Source organism: Elephas maximus, chromosome 2, assembly GCF_024166365.1.
Source record: "Elephas maximus indicus isolate mEleMax1 chromosome 2, mEleMax1 primary haplotype, whole genome shotgun sequence".
Classification (NCBI taxonomy): Eukaryota; Metazoa; Chordata; class Mammalia; order Proboscidea; family Elephantidae; genus Elephas; species Elephas maximus.
The window spans coordinates 116205007-116218115 of NC_064820.1; positions in this window are offsets into that span (position 1 = coordinate 116205007).

Here is a 13109-nt window from a genome sequence, read left to right on the forward strand (position 1 = left end):
ATGAGTCAGAATTGACTCAACAGCAATGGGTTTGATTTATTTAGTTATTGGTACCATGTATTTTAGCTAAGCATATTTCACACAACATCATGATTAAAATATAAAAATGAATAAATAAGTAAAAAAAGAAATAGCTGTAAAGTAAAATTTTATCATAAAATTCTTCCCTCAAACAAGTTTTGCCCCTGTAAACAAATTGATAAATAGTTGGAAAAAGTTCTAGTATATAAAACCCCAAACAAGATAACCAGTCACTGGTGCTTCCAGCCCTTCACTACACTCCTTCTGGTAAATGAACCAATAATTATAAAGACAGAGCCTTCTAGTACCCTAACCTTGGTCCTTGAACCTTTCCTGACTTTGCCTTCTAGCCAGATTATGAATATACTTGAGGTCACCGGTAACCAGCTTTGCCACTTGGTAACTGTGTGCCACTTACAAGCTGCTTAACCTCGTTCTGTGTCAATTTTCTCAGTTGTAAAATCAGAATAATAGTTGTACCAACTTATAGGGCTATTGTGAGGATGAAATGAGGTGATACAGGTAAAGCACTTAGAACAGTGTCTTGCACATGTAAAAATGTAAACATCAGCTGTTATTATTTCTACCCATGTGGGTGATAGATTCCATGCCAGTCCTAGATAAATTTTAAAGTCAGTAAAATTTCTCTTAATCCTCTGCAACTTTTCCACTTTTTGTCTTTTCCCTCAATTTCATGCCTTATCATTGATGCTACATGCCCCACTAGGGTTGGCAAGGGATTCTGTTCCACACAATCAGAGACACCAGCTGGGAAATGTGGGGAGCAGATGGAGTGCTGAGTTAGCATAGATATATTTGCCACACTCTACTCTTCTGAGAACATTCCTTTGCTCCCTTCTTTCTACACATGGATCTCATTCAAGCCCTCCTCAAGGGAGAAAGCCTGAAGGCCCATCCACTTGGCACCCTCATCAAAGTCCATTATCTCTGAGTGATGCAGAGTCATCTCTAAATCACTTTGAAATGTGAACCTATCATTCCTACACTCAGACAGTACACAATGATGGAAATAACCACAGTAAAAGTCCTATTAGCTTAGAGGATATTTGGGAGGCACACAGAATGCAGTGGCCTGCTGCAATTCTGAAATCCCACTAAGCAGACACTATGAAGTCTTTCAGCCAAGGGCATAAGGATATTCCTTGATTGGTTCCTAATTCTACACACTGAGAAGATCTCCATGGCTCCATCCTCTAGGAGAATTTTTTTCCTTTTCAATATCCTCTGGCTACAACAGAAGTGGTCATTAGAACAAGCCCCATTGATTGGGCTGCGCAGATTTCTCAGCCACTTCTACATGAAAAGGATGGGGTCCCAAGAGTTGTTTCAAATCGTGAACAATCACAGGTTCCTTTAGTCCAGGTTTATAGTTTCTTCAGTTGTATAATTTTATCTAAAATACTGATAGGTTTCTTTCATGAAATTTCCCTTGCTCATTTCCAGACATAGTCTCAGATTTTCTTTTTCTGCTTTCTCTCCTCCACCTACACCCACACAGACACACAAACACATACACATATGCCACATTTCTTTCAACTTAAGGGGAACTCATTGAGGCTGCAGGCCTTCTGGGGAAAAGTTAAATTTTTAATCTGCTCTTTTCTATGAGCCTTTTTGTCCAACTGGTTTTTCTGGGTACCATGCACTTAGCCTGATATTTTCCCAGAAGCAATTTTATCCCTTGAAAAATTTTACTGGGAGTTTGTCCCCAAAAGTCTTTCTCAATATTTTCTTTATTATGTATAGTCGGTGAGTAGTTAACTACATTGTAAGGCCCTGCATTTCTCAAATATCTCTTTCCTTTTAATTTCTGCTTGGAATTGCCTGTTTCTCTCCTGAACTCATCTCTTTCTTGTAATGTCTTGCCCATAAAAGCCAATAACAACCAATACACACAAAGATAATTCTTATTCGTTTTTTCCTCTAGACCTACAAGTTCATTAAGTATTCACTCTATTTCCTAAGATATTTCTGCACAATTTTTTTTTACAGATGCATATCTAGGATCACCACCATTCCCCCACTTCCAATATCAATTTTCTTATTACCTGTCACACGACTACTTTAAAAAGTCACATGTTTTGAGCATATTATAGAAGCAGCCCGTTTCCAGTACCACCATCTGTGCAAGTCAGGATAAACTAGAAATGCTGCAGTAAAGAGCCCCATCAAAAATCCATTGGCTTAACACACAAAGGTTTATTTTTTACTCACTCCACATAGTCTATGAAAGTCAGCAGGTAGCTTTGTTCATCAGTCATTTAGGAGCCCAGTTGTGTAGAATCTTCACCATCTTGTGGCTGTACCATTGGAAACACATGACTTCCTTGGCTGTCACCACAGGGGCAAAAACAGCTGGGAGATTGCATACCAGCTCTTCTATTCTTCAACACAAAAGTGACACATGGCACTTCTATTCACAGTACTTTGGCGAAAACTAGGCAAATAGCCTTATCACCTGCAAGGGATCTGAGAAATGTAGGGGTGTATTTGGAATGGTTGATGAGCTTCACCTCTCTGCCATGATCACACATCATCCAAAGGGGGCGGGGAGGGAATTTACTAAAGGCAAAAAATTTAACACTAAGGGATAAAGCAAATGTAAGGTCAATATATTCTGCCACTCCCAGGTAAAATGTGCACAATGTGGCAGAAATAATTAACTTTATAATGTAGAGTAATTGTGGGGATGCAATTTCCAGGTCATGGATTACATTTCCCAGTCTCTCTTACATACAGGTGTGGCTCTTTCTTGCCAGTGGAATGAGAGCAAGAGGGTTGTATGTCTTCTCCAGGGCAGGAATTTTAAGAAGTAATATGCCTGCTTCATTCCTTTCTCCTGCCTGCAGGCTAAATGCAGAGGACTCTCCTGTTCCAGCAGATGATGAATCAACAATAGAAACCTAGATCCCTGAATCACCACTTGGAGGGAAGCTACCTGCAGATCAGGAATATCTACATCAGACTGATTCAAGAGCAAGAATTAACTTCTATTGTTTTCAGTCCCTAAAATTTAGAAGGTAATTTCTTAACACGATTAAGAATTCACCAACTTATACAATTACTCAGAAACATTCTAAAAATATGACTGTTTTATTGGTACATAAATGGGATGGGATTATCATATAAAACTCAATGAATATTAACCGAGATAGTATTTTTATAAAGCACACTTAAGGCATTCAATAATGAACAAAATGAAAAATAATCATATCTGTGCTCATCAAGAAATGTAATTTATTTTGTTTACCTAGTTCTCTGTTGATCAAATAAAAAATGCAATTATAATAGACATTTCTAAAATAAAAGCAGATTGACCATATATAACACATAAAATTTAATAGTTAAAATAAGCCTAAATTATATTTGAAACAAACAAAAGTCACATAAAAGAAATATCAATGTATGCTTTCCAAGTATGACTGATCAGCATGTAGAGATCAAACATAATTTTTTTTTTTTTTTTTAATAGCAATGTGTGCCACTAGGCCCTACTTTTAGCTTTGAATTGTTGACAACATAGGGGTCTGGACATACATTATTTTTATTACCTACTTATTGCATCTAGAAATAACAACTTATGGCTATATGTGAAGTTAAAAGGGAGAAATCCAAATTAGCTTTTAAATGTAGAATATAACAGTCAACATTGATATGTGCTAGGTTTAATACCAGGACACTGACAGAAAATGTTCTTTTCCCTTTTACTACTCTCTTTATGTAACTCAATAAAATTATCTGTACCAACTGATCCTTGTTTTAATACTTTAGCATTTTTCTCTATCATCAAGTACGTTTAACAAAACCTTGAAAATCAATTAGCTGAAGCTGAATTTCAAGAGTAGTCTCTGTTCTCTTTTCTTTTTAAATCAGGGGTCAAATGGGGGATTGAGGGCAGTCAAGTATAGCTGTTAAAAGTTATAGCTCTGGAGTCAGGCTGCTTAGTTTTAAAACCTTCATGTGCTGTTATTTGTGAATTTACTTCAACTATTTAATCTCTCTGCATCTCAGATTCTTTTTTTACTATAAAATGAAGATAATATTAGTTCTCACTTCTTTGAGTTGTTCTGAGGATCAAGTTATTAATGAATACAAAATGTTCACACTAATAAATAGTAGATTTCATGATTATTATACCACCTCCCTGCTTTTTGCAAATTCATTAAACACCAGATCCTAGTGTTTTGACTTCATGGTGGAATATTGCTCAGGTCTGCCTCTTTTTTCCTACTCCAACTCTTTCTTAGCTCATATCACCCCATAGGGTTTCCAAGGCAATAAAGCCTTATGGAAACAGACTGCCATATCTTTCTTCTGAGGAAAAGCTGATAGGTTCAAACTGCCGACCTTTCAGTTAGCAGCCAAGCGCTTTAACCGCTGTGCCACCAGAGCTCTTATACATAATTACAGTAGCCTTCTAATTGTTCTAGAATTTCAGCCCCTTTTTCAATCCACTTTGCACCCTATGCTCAAGATAAATGTGCCTAAAATAGAATTATGATAATTACTCTGTACAAAAACTTTCAAGACAGATTTAAGCTTAAAACCCAAATTCCATTGCTTGGCCTTCAAATCTCAAAAAATCCTGCCCAAATTTAGCTTTTCTTCCTCATATACCTGAATTCCCCAGTGTGAACCATTCTTTCAAACAATGTTGGTCCTTTCATTATACCTGTTAAGCTGTCATATTCTTACCTTTATGCTTTTGCTCTTCTTCTAATGATTGATTGGTTTTCCTCACCAGCAGCACCTGCCCTCATGCTTCCCAATGGGACTGTTGAGTCCCATGCTTTCCGTGTATATATCAGTCTGAACTCAGTTCTTCCCTTTGTCTGAACTCTTGGAAGACTGAATGACTAATTTGACACTTGTAACTTCCTACATCCTTATATTGTGTGGAGTCCGGTGGCTCAGTAGTTAAGAGCTATGGCTGCTAACCAAAAGGTCGGCAGTTGGAATCCACCACCCACAACTTGGAAACCCTATGGGGCAGTTCTACTCTGTCCTGTAGAGTCTCTATGAGTCAGAATCAACTCAACAGCAACAGGTTTGTTTGTTTTTGGTTTACTTTGTATACCATTTTATATTTTCATATTATCATTATTTTTAATGTTATTTTTGTCAATATTTACTTACAGCTGCCTTTATGAGCCCCTGCGATAACTTGGATTATTGCCCAATCAAAGTTTACTCCCTGCCCTCCACATTGGTTAAAGTATATTTCCCCATCTGTTGATGGTGGACTTGGCTTGCTTTGACCAATGGAATGTTAGCAGACATGATTAAGAGAGCTTAGCTCTTGCATTCCTAGATCCGCCATGAGAAGAATGTGTCTCAAAGAGTTACTGACCATTCAGCCTGTGCACCAAAGCAAATTCACATTGAAAATATCTCAATTGATTTTGGAGCTTAGCCTAGCTGAGAGAGAGCCACTCTGCTGAATCTAATGTCCACCAAACCACTAAGGATCACAACCTAATCAAGTTGACGCATAACATTAATCATCACAGCCATTGACTGATAGCTGTAGTAAGTGAAGAAACATATCTAATTATTATTATCAACATTGAAACATAGTTATTAGCCAATAAATTTTTATTTTCAAAGACTCCAGGACATTGAAAGTAATAGGTTATATGTGAAAGTCAAAGTATTAAAATATTTTTACCACGACATAAATTGAAATTAAGAAATGCTGTGGTTTTGGTTTTTTGGGGTTTGTTTTTGTGGGAGGGAACATTTTATGTGTACATTCAGCATGTTGATCCACTGTTGAAATGTGAATATATGAAAACTTTTAATACATCAAATACTTTAAAAGTATTCTTATTGAATGAATCAGTACCCTCTTGGTTTTTTGCTCTAAGGTTTGACTGTATATACAGAAACAGGCTTGGACATCCCAAGTCTGTGTCAGGATTTTCTAAGAGATAAAATATACACTGCTCAGATTAGATTAAAATATTAGCTCTAGGGACCCACTCATATCACTATTGCAGACTGATACAGTTGATTGAAGCTTCCCAAAGATTCTTGGAGATTGCAACAATTTATTGGCAATTTCTAAAGAACCATCTGCATTGGTTCATTGTGAGCAGCTACCTGGACCTGTCCCTCCAGCCCCTCCATTGTTTGTAGAAGCTTCTAATTCCAAGTGCCAAAATTCCTCATTCTTGGAATTGATAGAGTGGTTTCCATTTTCCTGCCTAAACTCCAACTGATGAGGGCCACCTCAAAAAGCTTGGTGGGAATATGGATAATTATAACCCTCATTGTATTGTAGTACTTGGAATTCTAACATGGCCGTCAATAACCCACACCCTAGTATAATTCCCTCCCCTTGAATGTGGGCTGGAACTGTTACTTGCTTCTAGCCAATAAAATATGGCAAAGGTGATGTGATCTCACTCCTGTGATTATGTTACAATTTATGGCAAAAGTAAAGAGATTTTTCAGGTGTAATTAATGTCCCTAATCAATTGATTTTAAGTTAATTAAAAGGTATGTTATCCTAGGTGGGCCTGATCAAAATAGATGAGCTCTATAAAAGAAGGGGTAGAGATCAGAAATGGAAGAAATAGAGACTGCTTGAAGAAGGAAGTCAGTATGAGTTCTACAGATGCAAAAAAAAAAAAAAAAAAAAAAAAACGTATTTTTTCAATAACCACACGAGCTTGGAAGAAAACCCCAAAAGACAGATGAGACCCTAACCCCAGCCCATACCTTGATGGCAACCTTGTGAAACCCTGATCAGAGGACCCAACTCCACCATGCCCGGGTTCCTGACTCTTGGAAACTGTGAAAAAATAAATGTGTGTTGCTTCAGTCACTAAATTTGTGTTGATTTGTTACACAGCAAAAGATAACTAATGTAAATATCATTTGATAGTGTCTATCAAAGCTTTTAAATATATCTGTTCCTTGACATAATAACTCCAGTGCTAAGATTATTTGGATTTATCTTACATAAATATTTACAAAAGAGTATTAGATTATATGTATAACTGTGTCCACTGAACTCATTGTAAATAGCAAAAAAAAAAAAGGTAAGTTAATGTCCAGTAATAAGAAACTGCCTTCTAATAAGGTTATGATTATTAACACGTGCAAGTATCTGCATATATATTGAAAGTTAAAAGTTAATAAAATGTTCCATTTTGTTATAGCTTATACGAATATGCTTTTATATGTATATATGTATCCTTGTATACGCGTAGAGAAATGTCTAGAAGTATACCCTCCAAAATCTGAAAAATGGTTAACCCTGGGGAACTGGAAAGAAACAGAGGGTGAGATGAGGGGAAACCTTATCTTCTGCTTTCTACAATAGCACATTGTTTGATTTTTTGTAACTGTGTGAATGATTTACTCTTGTAAATGTTTTTAATACAAAAAAATGTTAGAACCGAGTGATGGAATCTGGAATGGCTTCATTTGCATTAAGTGCCTAGAACAATGCCCTGCCTGAGGTACGCTCTCAACAAACAGTTGTTAAATGAATAAATCAAGCTATTATATTCAGAATGTATTAGCCCACGTGATGAGGGAGGAGTTGCTAATGTTGGCTTTTACCCATAAAGAAAGCTCGAGTGCGATGAAATTGACAACTGACAGTTGCTTTCCAGAGACAAATCATAAAAAAGCTTTGTTCATATTGTTCTTGGAAAGCTAATAATAAAATTAAGTATTACCAAATAGGTTTAATTATATATGTTATCATTGGTGATGGGTTTTTTTTTTTTTTTTACATTCCATAAAAATTACTAAAGATCTGAAGGTTTTAAAGTGGAGAAAATACAACCTGTTCAACTTGACACCTATAAGGTTTGAATCTACCATATTTTTCTTAACATCTTTCAAATAAAATTTCAAAGAAGGGGCAGTGCACTGTTACATAAAAAAAGAAGACTTCTGAGTACTCTTGGTGAAGAATCCAGTCCTATGTTAATTCAGAAACACACATTAGTTAAGCGCATGTAGATCACAAAGAGGAGAGACACACTCAAGATATCTGGGCTTGGGCACTGCTGAATTTTAATAAATATAAATGGAATAAATGCAATCGTAAAAAACATTTAGCAATCAGAAAATGAGTCTTTATATACTACAGAAATGAACTCCATCTATCAATTTTAACTTTAACGTAAAGTCTTTCCTAGAAAGTACAAGCACTTGGAATCAAATGATCTAAAAATGAAATTTTAAAGCCATTATCTATTTTAAGCTTACTAATGATGTGCCTGAGCCCTGGTGGCAGTGGTTAAGAACTACATACAGCTGCTAACCAAAAGGTCAGCAGTTTGAATCTACCATCTGCTGCTTGGAAACCCTACGGGGCAGTTCTACTCTGCCTTATAGGGTCTTTATGAGTCGGAACTGACGGACAACAACGAGAGTTTTAATGACATGCTCATCCAGAAAACATAAATGTTGGGGAATAAGCAATATGGAGAAATAAAACGCATACTTAAGTCATGTTCATAAATACTAACCCCACTTGCAGCACCTTCTTGTGGGCCTACATATAATCTTTCATATCCATTTCATATCCATACATAAGCAAATCTCTGTAACGTCCATTTTTCTTGATCCAGAGTCTTAAAAATAATAATCTCTAAGAAGGGCTATTGTTATTTGATTTGATTATTTGCATTTTTAAGTGGTCATTGTTGTTGTTATGTGCCGTCAAGGCAGTTCCAATTCATAGAGACCCTATAGGTCAGAGTAGAACTGCCCATAGGTTTTCAAGGAGTGACTGATGGATTCAACCTGCTAACCTTTGGTTAGCGGCCAAGCTCAACTGTGGCACCACCAAGGCTCCATTTTTTTTTTTTTTTTAATTGATAGAATCTTGAATTTTAAGTGATATTTAGCCCATCTTCTGCTGCTTATTGTTATTTACTTGTTTCTAAACTCTTGCACTTGATTTTATGAGTATTAAGCGGTGACTATCTTCATTTTTTTTTATCTTCATTAGAATGTACGAAAGGAGCTTGCTTAAAACGCAGATTCTTTGGCCCAATGAAACTGAGGAATCATAACCTCCAAGGGTGAGGCCTAGAAATCTGTATCTTGAAAAAGATCCTTCAGGAAGTTAAGGTTGAGAAGCACTGCAAACAAAAGCGTTTGCAAATGCAATTTTAATTTAAACAAAGAGAAAGAGCTATAGGAAAGGGAAAGGTGGTAGATAAGGGAGCGAAATGAGAGCCGTTGGTTTGATTCTACCCATCGGCAAGCCTCAGGAGTGTAGAACCTATTCCTACCACACCCTTTGTTTGAGCAGAATTGGTTCCTCCATAAGCAGATTCATTTCAGAAACACAAGTTCCTGGGAGTCCTAGGTCTCCTCAGGCCCAGCCAGGAGCAGTGAGGTGTGTGTAAACTGGTCAGTCCACTGTGGAGGCTAAGTGTAAGCAGTGGGAAGAAAAGACAAGGAAGCCATTCTCCCAGCCTCAAAATTCCAGAGACTTTTCTTTTCCTCTGCAAATTTAAGTATCCTATTTTACAACCTACTTGAAAGAGAATTAAGTTTAGTTCTGCCTGCTTTGTCTCACAGATTTGAAAATATTAATTAGTATAATTTGGAAACATTTTGAGCTCTTTGAAGAATACACAAGAAGAGCTTTCCCCTTTATTTTTACAAATCTAGAATAAGGGCTCACCACAATTTGTACACTGTTATAAAATTACCCCCAAATCCTCTTTCAATAATTTTCTTAAACTCTTAGAAGAAAGCATTTGAACCACTTAAATTCAGACTTCCCAATTATTCAATTAACATGGATTTACCAGTTAGTCTTTCTCAGCTTAGATAAAGTTCCTGTTATCAAATCAACAGAAACCAGATTAGGAGGACCCTAAATCGTGTAATTAACATTATTTTCACTCAGCGCAAAATTCTATTCTTCCTTCTCAGGAACTGAAGGTTGGGGCTACTAACACAGCTTCACCTAAATCAGCCTGACAACATTGCATGAAAACTATTAGGCCATTCCCACCTTCAAATTTCCTCACTGCAGACCCTATCCCACCACCTCATTTCTTTCATCTTGAACCATCATGGCCTCTATATTAACTAAAACATAATTAAATGCCAGAACGAAAGCACTTTTTGATAAGAATTCCTAAGAGTTTTACCCTGAGAGAGTGGAGGATCACTGACTGTTAACTAAAGACGGAGTTCACAGTCTTGTTACTGCCTCAATTTAATAGCTCCATGGGGAGTTGCCACATATGTTTGTTATATAGGTTTTGCTCAGCATAGCAACCTTCTGGTACTTTTATTCGTTTGATAAGTGGAATGATTTTGGTATGTTCTAATGAGTCTCAGGCAATATAGCATGATGAGCTGAGAGATTTTTTTTATCAGGTGAAAAATAGCTCTTGGATGTTTGTGAAAAGCAGAGGCCCTTTGTAAATTTAATTATATTTAAGGAGAAATTGTTGCAAAAAGCTGTAGCCTGCAACCATATTATAAAACATTTTTCTACTCATTCCATTAATACCCATTTTTCAATTCCAGAATTAAGCTTTTATAATCTCTGTCATTTTGTACTAAGAAGTAGAGAAGAAGCTCCAAAGATGGTACCAACTCTATTTTTAGCTTGCCAGTGACTTTTTCTTGAAAGGCCAATTACTTAGGGACTCGATTTTTTTCTTTTTAGTTCCCACTTACTGCAGAGGACATTATAATCATTCAGATTATCCTGATTGCACAGTCCTTTAAATTCCCTGGAAGAAAAGCCCTATTAATATAAAGTTTTTAGGTTTAATTATAGTATATTTCATGTTTCTCTTCTTCACAGAGAACCGTAAAAAATATAAAAATAGTTGTAGATTTAAGAAATTAAGGTAAAATATAAACTTTCTCTCATTCTCTTCTCAATTAGTAGATTGAAGTCACTCTATTGAAATTCTCCCACTACCTTCACCCCACATTCCTTTCTCCCCTGTTGAAATCCTACCTGTCCTACAAAATATTTCCCTACAAAACTTCCTAGATTACCCCCAGCCAGATGTGCTGTCACTGTTCCTTGAACCCCACAGAACTTTTTACTTTTCTTAAAGCACTTCTCACATTCTGTCTCATATTAACACCATTGCCATATTGCCTATTCCCTATTAAACAGGCCCTCCTTGAAAACTGGGGCTCGGTCTCAGTCATCTTTAGCCTCCTTTGCCTAGTGCTATGGGCATATTGAGCATGCATTAGATGTGTATTTAACTGACTTGATCTTTTATGTTTCCAGGGAAGGGGCAGTGGGAGCCATTTAAAGTACAATAATAGCCTTGAACTATTTCAAACTCTCAATCTTACGCATCAAAAACCCTTTATTGGTTCCATTTCCGTATTGGCCATGGCGTGGCACTTTCACATTACTTCTCCCTGGGAGAGCCCATCTATCCCAATGACCTGAGCTACTGCCCATAAACCAAAGACTTCCAGATCTTCCATCCTGGCCTCTAAAACTGTCTTGCAACTACCTGTTGAACTAAGGCATCAAAGAAAAACTAATTTGCTTTCATATTTCTTTTCCATTAAAAAATGGGAATGATATTAAAACACACACACTCACACATATACTATATTAGAATGTTTCTTTCTTTGTTCCTTGGAAAAATTCTAGTGTTACCAAAAAGAAGTGAGTTGATTATTAAAAAAAAATTGCCGTCGAGTTTACTCTGACTCATTGTATCTCCATGGGTCTCAGAGTAGAGCTATCTCCATAGAGTTTTCAAGGCTATGACCTTTTAGAAGCAGATTGCCAGGGCTTTCTTCCCAGGTGTCTCTGCGTAGGTTCGAACAACCAACCTTTTGGTTAATAGCCCAGTGTTTATCCATTTTGTACCACCTAGCAACTCTGATGATCAGATAACAAGCCTGAAATCGAATTGAGAAACCTGGAATTTAGTCTATCCTGTTATCGATTTTTTTTTTTTAATGACTCATTTAATTGTCTATGACCTTCATCTTCAATCTAAGAATAGTTGTCCTTACTTGCCTACCTCACAGTGGTGTGGTGTGAAACTCAAATGAGATAAAGTCTGTGGAACACGTCAGAAAGTATACAGAATTTGGCAAAGAATAGGTGAATGATTAAGGGCACAGGCTCAGGAGCCTGACAGTGTGAATCATGACTGTGCCTCTTGCTCCCTGTGTGCCTCTATATCTGATGCTTTATCTGTAAAACAGAGAGGATGCTGGTACATATCTCTAGAGCTCTTGGGAGCAACAAGTGATAAAATCATTGAAAAGCTCTTAGCACTAGCTTCTCTCATTCGAGTACATGAAGTCAAAAGAGCTTTACCTGTTATCAAGAAATACTCTGTGTTACAGGCACCAGAATATTCCCAATACATTCTGTGAATGAGAAAACAATGTACAGCTTCTCCATTCAAGTACATGAAGTCAAAAGTGTTTTACATGTTTTCGAAGTACACTTTGTATTACAAGGGTGGGAAAGTTCACAATACATTCTGTGAATGAGAAAACAATGTACATTTTCTCCCATTCAGGTAGAAAGGAAAAAAAAAGAAGAGAAAAGCACTTAGCACTATGCCTATTATAACTCTAATGGTATGGTTTCAATAACGAAATTGTTAAGATCTTTTAATTTTTCAAATAACTTTAAGCTATATTACATGGCACAAACTGTTAATATAAATTTCCTGGAAAGGCTTTGTCATGGATTGAATGGTGTCCCCCCAAAATATGTGTCACCTTGGTTAGGCCATGTTCCTACTACTGTGTGGTTGCCCTCCATTTTGTGATTGTAATTTTATGTTAAAGAGGATTAGGGTGGGATAGTAACACCCTTACTAAGGTCACATCACTGATCCAATGTAAAGTGAGTTTCCCTGGAGTGTGGCCTGCACCACTTTATATCTTGCACGACATAAAAGGAAAGGGAACCAAGCCCAGAGTAGGGAGAGTGGGGACCTCATACCACCAAGAAAGCAGTACCAGGAGCAGAGCACGTCTTTTGGACCTGGGGTTCCTGCACAGAAAAGCTCCTAATCCTAAGGCGAAGATTGATGACAAGGACCTTCCTCCAGGGCTGACAGAGA